Source organism: Humulus lupulus, chromosome 4, assembly GCF_963169125.1.
Source record: "Humulus lupulus chromosome 4, drHumLupu1.1, whole genome shotgun sequence".
Lineage (NCBI taxonomy): Eukaryota > Viridiplantae > Streptophyta > Magnoliopsida > Rosales > Cannabaceae > Humulus > Humulus lupulus.
The window spans coordinates 92,447,150-92,456,913 of NC_084796.1; the positions used below are offsets into that span (position 1 = coordinate 92,447,150).

Genomic DNA, 9,764 nt, shown 5'->3' on the forward strand with positions numbered 1-9,764 from the left:
AAGTCACTCTGGGGTCCTGCACCCTTAATAGATGACTATTAAGTCAATTTGGAGTTTTGTGCCCTGAATAGATGACTATTAAGTCACTCTGGGGTCCTGCGCCCTAAGCCATGTGACGTTCCATCCACCTGAGCCTTTTAGCCCTTGCTCTGAGTAACTAGCCTTAGACTAGCCAAGCGCTTTAGTTTTCTTTGACCAATAGGTCGGTCGAGCATATAGTGCTCCTATTGAATAGATCTAATCATATCGACCAGTGGTCAATGTGCTATTGCCGCTCTTGACCCATAAGTGAATTCCGTACAACCAACGCTCAGTACCATTGTCGATCATGGCTGATAAGTCAGAGCTTCACGACCAGCACTAAACACCATTGTCATTTCTAACTAATATGTCAATGCGTAGTTGAGATAAACAATGTATTCAAGCATTCACAATGCAACATATATCCAAATATAGAGCACTCAACATGCTTCATCAACAATCACAAGCATAATTATGATCATGCACATGTACAAAGACTCAAGCTCTGATCAATTCCATATTCAACATTCATCCTAATTTCCCAAAATCATGAAAACCCAAGTCCCAATCAAATAAAAAACTCCTCAAAACGTAAAAATCCAATCAAGGCTTAAAAACTCAAAAAACTTAAAACTTAAAGCTTGGATTACATCTAATTGAGTCGTTTCCTAATTAAATCCTCAGACTAATAAGCTTATAATCTTCCCTAGAATCGTTATGACTCGATCCTTGCTTGAATCCAAGTCCTAAAACTCGAGTTTCCTTCGAAAATGCGAATAGTGTCAAAAAGGGAACCCGGGGGGGGGGGGGGGGAGAGAGAGAGAGAGAGAGAGAGAGAGAGAGAGAGAGAGAGAGAGAGAGAACATTCTTTTATCTTTCTGACAGGTTACTTCGAGCATAAGTAAGCTTAAGCAAATCCTAATGCTCGGGGTCCCAAAAACGCCCCCTGGGGTAAAATAGTCAAAATTCCCATAATTCCCTCCTGATCTCACTAACTCCCAATATATCATCAAATAATCATTCCCATTACCCAATATCCCGGTAATGTGCTAAATATCCAATATACCCCTTCGCTCACTCCGAGTCAAGTATGAGTCCCGTTGTGACTTTCCCATTAGAACATATCCACATAGTAATGTAGTACCACACACATACCACATACATGCCAAATATACACATAACAGGCCAAATTACGAAAATTACCCAATTAATCATAAATAAGCCCACATGCATATTTAATACACCAAAATATGCATATCAAGTCACATTATAATATAACTCACATAATCACATAATGATGCACACACACACACACACACATATATATATATTACATAATCACAAAATTCCATAATTTTCCATCCTGGCTCCCTAATCAAGGCCCTAAGCCTTATTAGGAAATTTGGGACATTACAACTATCCCCTCCTTACAGAAATTTCGTCCTTGAATTTTTATCTGAATAGCTCATAATATCAATCCTGCATAACTAATTCTAGTTTCCAGGTCACTCCTCGACCTTACTGTTTCTGTATCATACCTTAACCAAAGGTTTTGTTGTTGTTCCTCAAAACTCTGTTCTTTCTATTTCATACCTGGATTGGATATTCTTCACCGGATAACTTAGCCTCTAATTCCAGATCCTCATAACTCAACACATGAGTCTCCTCTAACACATGTTTCCTCAACATGGAATATGAAATACATTGTATATGGCCGACAGTGCCAAAGATAAGGCCAACTTATAGGCCACCTTACCGATCTTTTCTAGGATTTCAAATGGCCACACAAATCTAGGGCTCAACTTGCCTTTATTTACTTACCCCTTTCCATGGTGATACTCTAGGGAAGATACAGTCTTCCATTTGGAACTCCATGTTCCTGCATTTCAGATCAACATAACTTTTCCATTTACTCTGAGAAGCGACCATCTGAGCTTTAATCTTTTCAATAGCCTCAATGATCCCCTGAACTTCCACAAGATCCAAATATAACATCTCACTCATCTCATCCTAGTGAATGAGCGATATATATTTCCTACCATACATCATCTTATAAGGCGCCCTTCCAAAACTGGATAACTCTCTCTGATTTACCATCAATTTGAAGATAGTAAGCTATACTGAACTCTAGCTGTGTACTTATCGCTTTCTGCAACCTTTCCCAAAACCTTGAACTAAAAGCAGGGTCCTCATCTAATAAGATAGGCCTCGAATTACATGAAGGCGTACTATCTTTCTCACATAGAGATCTGCATACTGATAAACTGTATTGCTCGTTCTTATTGATAAAAGTGAGCTGACTTTGTATACTAGTCCATAATAACCCGAACTGAAATCACACTGGCCCACTACCCTGGGCAACCCTACCACGAAATCCATCATGATACCCTTCCACTATGGAATATACAAAGGCTCTATTGGCTTTACTAATTTATGATACTCTGTCTTAACCTGCTAACAGGTTAGGAACTTTGCCACGTATTCAGTTACATCCCTCTCCATCCCAGGCCACTAATATAAATCTTTCACATCCTCGTACATCTTCATGGTGCCTGGACAAAGAGAATAAGGGATAGTATGAGATTCATCCAGAACCTCTCATTTAGTCTCTGTGTCCATCGGGATACTAATCCAATCCTTATACCTCAATAAACTCATGCTGACACTGCATAGTCCTTAGCTAACCCAGCTAAGACATTCCCCTTAATCCTTTCCATCTGTGGGTCACTCAACTAGTTTCCTTTGAACCTCTCTAACAGAATAACCTCAAGCGTAATTTTGGCCAACTATCCCACCAGTAACTCTGCTTCAGTTCTGGTCATATCCTTCAACTAACATGATGCATAGAAAATCACCTTTTCTTTCAATGAGATAACAATCCTCGAGAATTCTTTCCCAAAACACATGTAGTAGCCTGCCCCTCATAGGAAACTCCTGGCCTCTGAGGCACTCCTTTGCCTTGGCCAATCTCTAACTGAAAGTATACCACAATATCATCAGTCAAGATGATCGCAAACAAATTCAAATAATCTCTGAACACCCTATTCATTTGATCTATCAAAACAACTAGGGCATTAGTCAAATCCACAAGACATAGCTCAGCACTCCTAGTGCCCATAATTGATATAAAAATAATCTTATGTTTATCCTTTTCCCTGATCTTCAGATGGTAATAACCAGATCGAAGATCCTCTTTAAAGATTACCGTCTCACTCAAACACTAAACCTTTAGTTCCTACAATTTTTCTGAAGCCGCTCAATACTATGCCCTCGACATGGTTCCGTCCCTGGCACCAACCTAATCACCATTCTCCCCTTTGTGTAAAGGTAACCCTGGAAAATCCCCTAGAACACACCCAAAAACTCACAAACTAATCCAATCTGTCCTAGTCCCACTAGCATGACCTAAGTGGTATCCTCCATACTAACTAAGAGTCCTATGCATCCCTCCTGCAATAGGTCTTTAGCTCTAAGTACAGATGTCATAAACATACGGGGTCCATGCACAATGCCAACAAATACAAGGGTTTCTCACCCTCAAGCCCAAGAGTTATCATTCTTTCCTTGCAATCTATCATTGCCCCAAACTCGGCTACCAATCCATATCTAGGTTCATATCGAAGTCAGTCATAACCAACTCTATCAATTCAATTGATTAGTCCTTTCCACAATAATCTAACTCATCTCGTAAAATTACCAATAGAGTGCCACATTCTCATCCCAACGTAACCATGTAATATGCATATCAAGTCTATGCCTTTCTAGATGCAACCAAGCAAAGAACAACATGGCACCCAAAACTAGTCAACATAATACAAAAATTAGAACTAGGAAGCTGACCTGCCACTACTGAGAAACCAACCCCAGTCTCAGTCTCAGTCTTTGACTTTGGCTGCATCAGAGTGAACTCTTGAGTTGGAGTCAAGTTGTCCGCCCCTTTTTCTCATCTGTTCTCAGTCTTGGACAATCCTTAATGAGGTGCCCAACAATCCCACATAAGAAACATGCCTTTGCTTGGCATTCCCTCAGATAATGCTTCTTGCACCGAGTGCATTTCGGGTAAAATTTCAAATTTCCTTCCTTGCCTTAATGGCGTACCGTAGCACTTCAGAACCCCTTTCCTAAACCAGAGGCACCGAATACATTGATAACTCTTCTTTCCCAATCATTGGGATCTCTGCCCCTACTTGGTCCAAGAAATGGAGGTATCACTACTTGAGCGCTACGCTCTCCGGCACTCTCCTTCCCAATCTCATTTCCCGTGCTCTCAACAACAAGAGCCTTCCCTACCACCTAAGCATAGGTAGAGATTTCATGTACTGGGGCAACTCTAATGCCCTGAGCTATTCTGGGATTCAATCCCCTGATAAACCTTTCCTTCCGAGCTACATCCGTGGGTACCATCTCAAAAGCAAACTTGGCCAACCCATCGAATTTGTTAACATACTCTATTACTGTTGCATTTCCCTGAACTAGGTTCAGAAACTCATTTGTCTTAGTAGTCTTAACTGAATCACAACAATATCTTTCATTAAATAGCTGCCTAAATTCTTTCCAGATTATCACAGTTGTATCTCGTGTCTGGGATACCACTTCCCACCACGTCTGGGTATCTTCTCGCAACACATATGTAGCACAGATCATCCTATCGCGACCTACCACTCCCATACTGTCGAGGATGGAGCTAATCATGCCCATCCATTGCTCAACTCTGAATGGATCCAGGCCTCCCTAAAAAACTAGAGGGTAATATTCCTAGAATCTTCCACATAGAAATTCCCACCTGTTCTCAACCCTAGGCTGAGCCAATACTGGTGCCACTCCTGGCATAACAAAGGAAGATGGGTTCCCTGACAGAACTTGCTGTTGTTTTAAACACCTGATCACTTCTTTTTGCCTCTGCAATCTTAATTGCATATCTATAAACACCTACTGCCAATTCTGAGGGGTAGGCAAAGGGCTCAGGCCCTGGCTGTAATTCCCAGCCTGGGTATTACCACCACCGGTTCCCATTAACTACCTTGGATACATAACCTTTGATTAGTCTGCAGTCAATAACTTGATCCATTAAGCATGATAAGCACATTCAAAAGTCCTCCCCTACTGGGAACAATCACAGAACATCACATTCATAAACCACTGTAGTGCTAAAACATGCCCACAACATTCATACATCAATCATAACCCCTGCTCTTCCAACATACATACATGCTCTCAACTCCAGCATGCAAATAACAAGGTCATATATTCAATGAGTAGGTAATCACATAATCATGTCAATATTCAAGGGCTAGGCCCTAACAGAATCTCATTCTTCCTAATAAGGTATGCATGTAACTCATTTACATTATATTTAAGCAATAAAGCACATAACCACATAAATAGTTACCATACCTTGAGTGAAGCTTGCCTTTAGTGATGAGGTACATGCCCAGCTTGTCTACAGGAACCCTTAACCTTGTCTCGTTCTGATACCAAGTTGTAACACCCTACTACCTAGGGACCGTTACATTGTGTATTTTAAATAGTACTAAACTAGTTAAACGAGTCCTTTGGCCATAATCGTGTAACTAAATTTGATTAACGGTCTAGGGTTAAATTTTTTTGTCAAGGATACAAACGTTTGACTAAAACATTTACTGTGTACATTGGGATCCCAAAATACATTTAAAAGGTTAATTACAACCAGCTGACCTAAGCGGCATAATAGGGTTTAACCCTAGTTCCTCTTTAAACCTCGCCCGTGGTGGTCGAGCAGCCGCATATGTACACATCGTCACGTAAGCTCTCCAACTCAAGGATGGTCTAGCTTTCTTTTACCTTTACCTGCACTGCATAGCACCTGTGAGCCGAGGCTCAACAAGAAAACTCAAACATGCTCATAAGCAGTTAATAACATGTCACAAAATCATAATAAGCATGCCTAGAAGTAATAACCCTATTCATGCATGCAGGCAAGTACAAATAAATGATTATGGGGTCCTACGCCCTGAGTAGATGGCTGTTAAGTTAATCTGGGGTCCTGCACCTTGAGTAGATGACTATTAAGTCACTTTGGGGTAGTGCGCCTCGAATAGATGACTATTAAGTCAATCTAGGGTCCTGAGCCCTAAATAGATGACTATTAAGTCACTCTGGGGCCCTACGCCCTAAGCCATGTGAGGTTCCAGTCATCTGTGCCTTTTAGCCCTGGCTTTGAGTAACTAGCCTTAGACTAGCCAAGCACTTTAGTTTTCTTTGACCAATAGGTCGGTCGAGCATATAGTGCTCCTGTTGAATAGATCTAATCATATCAACCAGTGGTCAATGCGCTATTGTCGCTCTTAACTCATAAGTGAATTCTATACGACCAGTGCTTAGTACCATTGCCGATCATGACTGATAAGTCAGAGATTCATGACCAGCACTAAACACCATTGCCATTTCTGACTAATACGTCAGTGCGTAGCTGAGATAAACAATGTATTCAAGCATTCACAATGCAACAAATATCCAAATATAGAGCACTCAACATGCTTCATCAACAATCACCATCATAGTTATGATCATCCACATTTACAGAGACTCAAGCTCTTATCAATTCCATATTCAACATTCATGCCATGCCATAATCACATGTATTATATGCATCACATGTATCACATATTGGGTGTAGTTTTCTTACATTTGTTCCAAGCACATGTTACCAATAAACGACCCTTGAACACGATCCTGATTCTAGTCACAACCATAATATAGAATCCATAAAAAATGAGTAAATAAAGACTTTCGGACCAAGTCCTAGCCTCCAAGATGTTGGTATCTATTAAACTGGGTAGTAGGATCGATCCCCAACCCTTAGAGTTAAGTTCCCACAACTAAAAACCAAATATGGCCAAAAATGCACTGGCGGGCCACAAATTGGCCCTGGCGATTGCGGCACGCCTCCTTGACATAGAGCCCTGTGCCTGGGCTTCAGGGTGCAGGTCGCAACTTAGCCCTCTAGAGTTGCGGCGCACCCCCTATGAAGAACCCTCCTGTTTCTGGGTTCACACAGGTCGTGAGTTCCTAGAACAAGGTCGCGACCCAACCTCAAACCTAGCCATTTTTCTCCATTTTCTCCCATTTAAAATCCTCCAAAAACCCATCCAAACATATCCAAATCTCAGAAACACAGTTCCCAAACATCCTAATTTCCCAAAACCATGGAAACTCAAGTCCCAATCAAGTCAAAAACTCCTCAAAACGTAAAAAATCCAATCAAGGCTTAAAAAATAAAAAACTTAAAGCTTAGATTACCTCTGATTGAGTCGTTTCCCAATTAAATCCTTCAGCTAATAAGCTTCTAAGCTTCCCTAGAATCGCTATGACTCGATCCTGGCTTGAATCCGAGTCCTAAAACTTGAGTTTCCTTCGAAAATGCGAACGGTGTGAAAAAGGGAATGAGAGAGGGAGAGAGATAGAGAAAGTTGTGAATGTTCTTTTATGTTTCTAATAGGTTACTTCGAGCTTAAGTATCCTCAACCAAATCCTAATGCTCGAGGTCCCAAAAACGCTCCAGGGTAAAATAGTCAAAATTCCCAGAATTCCCTCTTGATCTCACTAACTCCCAATATATCATCAAATAAGCATTCCCATTACCCAATATCCCGGTAATGTGCTAAATACCCAATATACTCCTTGACTCACTCCAAGTCAAGTATGAGTCTCGTTGTGACTTTCCCATTAGCTTACTCCCTACGATCGTCTTGTGCCGAGTAACCCAACATATCCACATAGTAATGTAGTACCACACACATACCACATATATGTCAAATATACCCATAACATGCCAAATTACGAAAATTACCCAATTAATTATAAATAAGCCACATCCATATTTAATACACCAAAACATGCATATCAAGTCCTATTATAATATAACTCACATAATCACATATTGATGCACACACACATATATATATTACATAATCACATAATTCCATAATTTTCCATCCTGGCCCCCTAATCAAGGTCCTAAACCTTATTAAGAAATTTGGGACGTTACATCCATCTTCGTTCATTTTTGGAGGTGAGCGATTCATTCAAGTTGCAAGGCGTTACTAAAGAAGCCTTGAGGTTGAAGTTGTTTCCTTTTTCTCTAAGGGACAAAGCTAGAGCTTAGCTCAATACTCTTTCTTCCGATTCAGTGACTATGTGGCATGAGCTAGCTGAGAAATTTTTCATGAAGTACTTTCCTCCAATGAAAAATGCTAAGTTTCAAAACGAGATTATTTCTTTTCAACAGTTGGAGGATGAGTCATTATGTGATGCTTGGGAGAGGTTCAAGGAGTTATTGAGGAAGTGCCTACGTCATGGCATCCCACATTGCATTCAAATGGAGACTTTTTATAATGGTCTCCACGCTTCCATACACATGGTTTTTGATTGTAATGCTCCACATCACTATGGCTGCTTCCTAGAATGACGACTGGCCCTGCAAACCAACATGAGTCTTTCCAGCGTGCTTTGTCCTCACTTGCACGCTTCCTGGGAAAACATCCCAGGAGGTCACCCATCATGAGACTACTCCAGGTCAAGAACACTTATTTTTGGAGTCCTTAAGAGATGGGATACCGAAAAGAAGATGCATCTTGTCGGCTTAGGTAGTAACCATCAATCAATTTAAGCCCTCTTCAATTGTGCAGTCCCATACATACACAATCTTAGAATCATCAAACTTGACCTTCCCCATGCGTTGTGGGATTGCACAGCTTTTATCTGGTCTTTCCCCTTGCAGATCACGAGATTCTGACTGTCACAATCACCCCTTAGGGGTCCGACGTCCCCGTCGGCCACACTTCTGGGTGGGTCAAGGCCCTGATACCATTTTTAACACCCCACGTCACTATGGCTGCTTCCTGGAATGACGACTGACCCTACAAACCAACATGATTCTTTCCAGCATGCTTTGTCCTCACTCACATGCTTCTTGGGAAAACTTCCCAAGAGGTCACCCATCATGAGACTACTTTAGGTCAAGCACACTTAACTTTGGAGTTCTCAAGTGATCTTATTTTTGGTAGCCCATCTCTTGAGAACTCCAAAGTTAAGCGTGCTTGACTTGGAGTAGTTTCATGATGGGTGACCTCTTGGGAAGTTTTCCCTGGAAGCGTGCAAATGAGGACAAAGTATTCTGGAAAGACTCGTGTTGGTTTGTAGGGCCAGTCGTCATTCTAGGAAGCAGCCATAGTGACGTGGGGCGTTACAAATCGTACAAGATGCATCTTCTTTTCGGTAGCCCATCACTTGAGAACTCCAAAGTTAAGTGTTCTTGACCTGGAATAATCTCATGAAGGGTGACCTCGTGGAAAGTTTTCCCAGGAAGCGTGTGAGTGAGGATAAAGCATGCTGGAAAGAATCGTGTTTGTTTGCAGGGCCAGTCATCATTCTAGGAAGCAGCCATAGTGACGTGGGGCGTTACATTGATGCTTCGACAAATGGGACTTTTCTTTCTAAGTCTGAAAATGAAGCATTTGAGATTTTGGAACGGATCGCCAAAAATAATTAGCAATGGTCTAATGCTAGAGCCTTAACGGGAAGGAAAGTAGCAGGTATTCATGAGGTAGATGCTTTGACAACTTTGACCACTCAACTTTCATCTATGACAAACCTTTTAAAGACTATGAGTATGGGGGTAACTTATAACCATCTCCCATGGGCCAAGTACCGAATGTGTCTTGTGTTTATTGTGGAGGAGGGCACACATTTGATAGTTTTCCTTC

At 41.2% G+C, this 9,764-nt stretch overlaps 1 non-coding gene across 1 annotated transcript; it reads right to left on the minus strand.

The window, feature by feature from the left end:
- Positions 1–8,254: 8,254 nt before the first annotated feature.
- On the minus strand, positions 8,255–8,361 carry LOC133833524 (small nucleolar RNA R71). The gene has a single exon (XR_009892901.1). It is a non-coding gene; the product is annotated as a small nucleolar RNA R71 (small nucleolar RNA).
- Between the last annotated feature and the right edge of the window lie 1,403 nt (positions 8,362–9,764).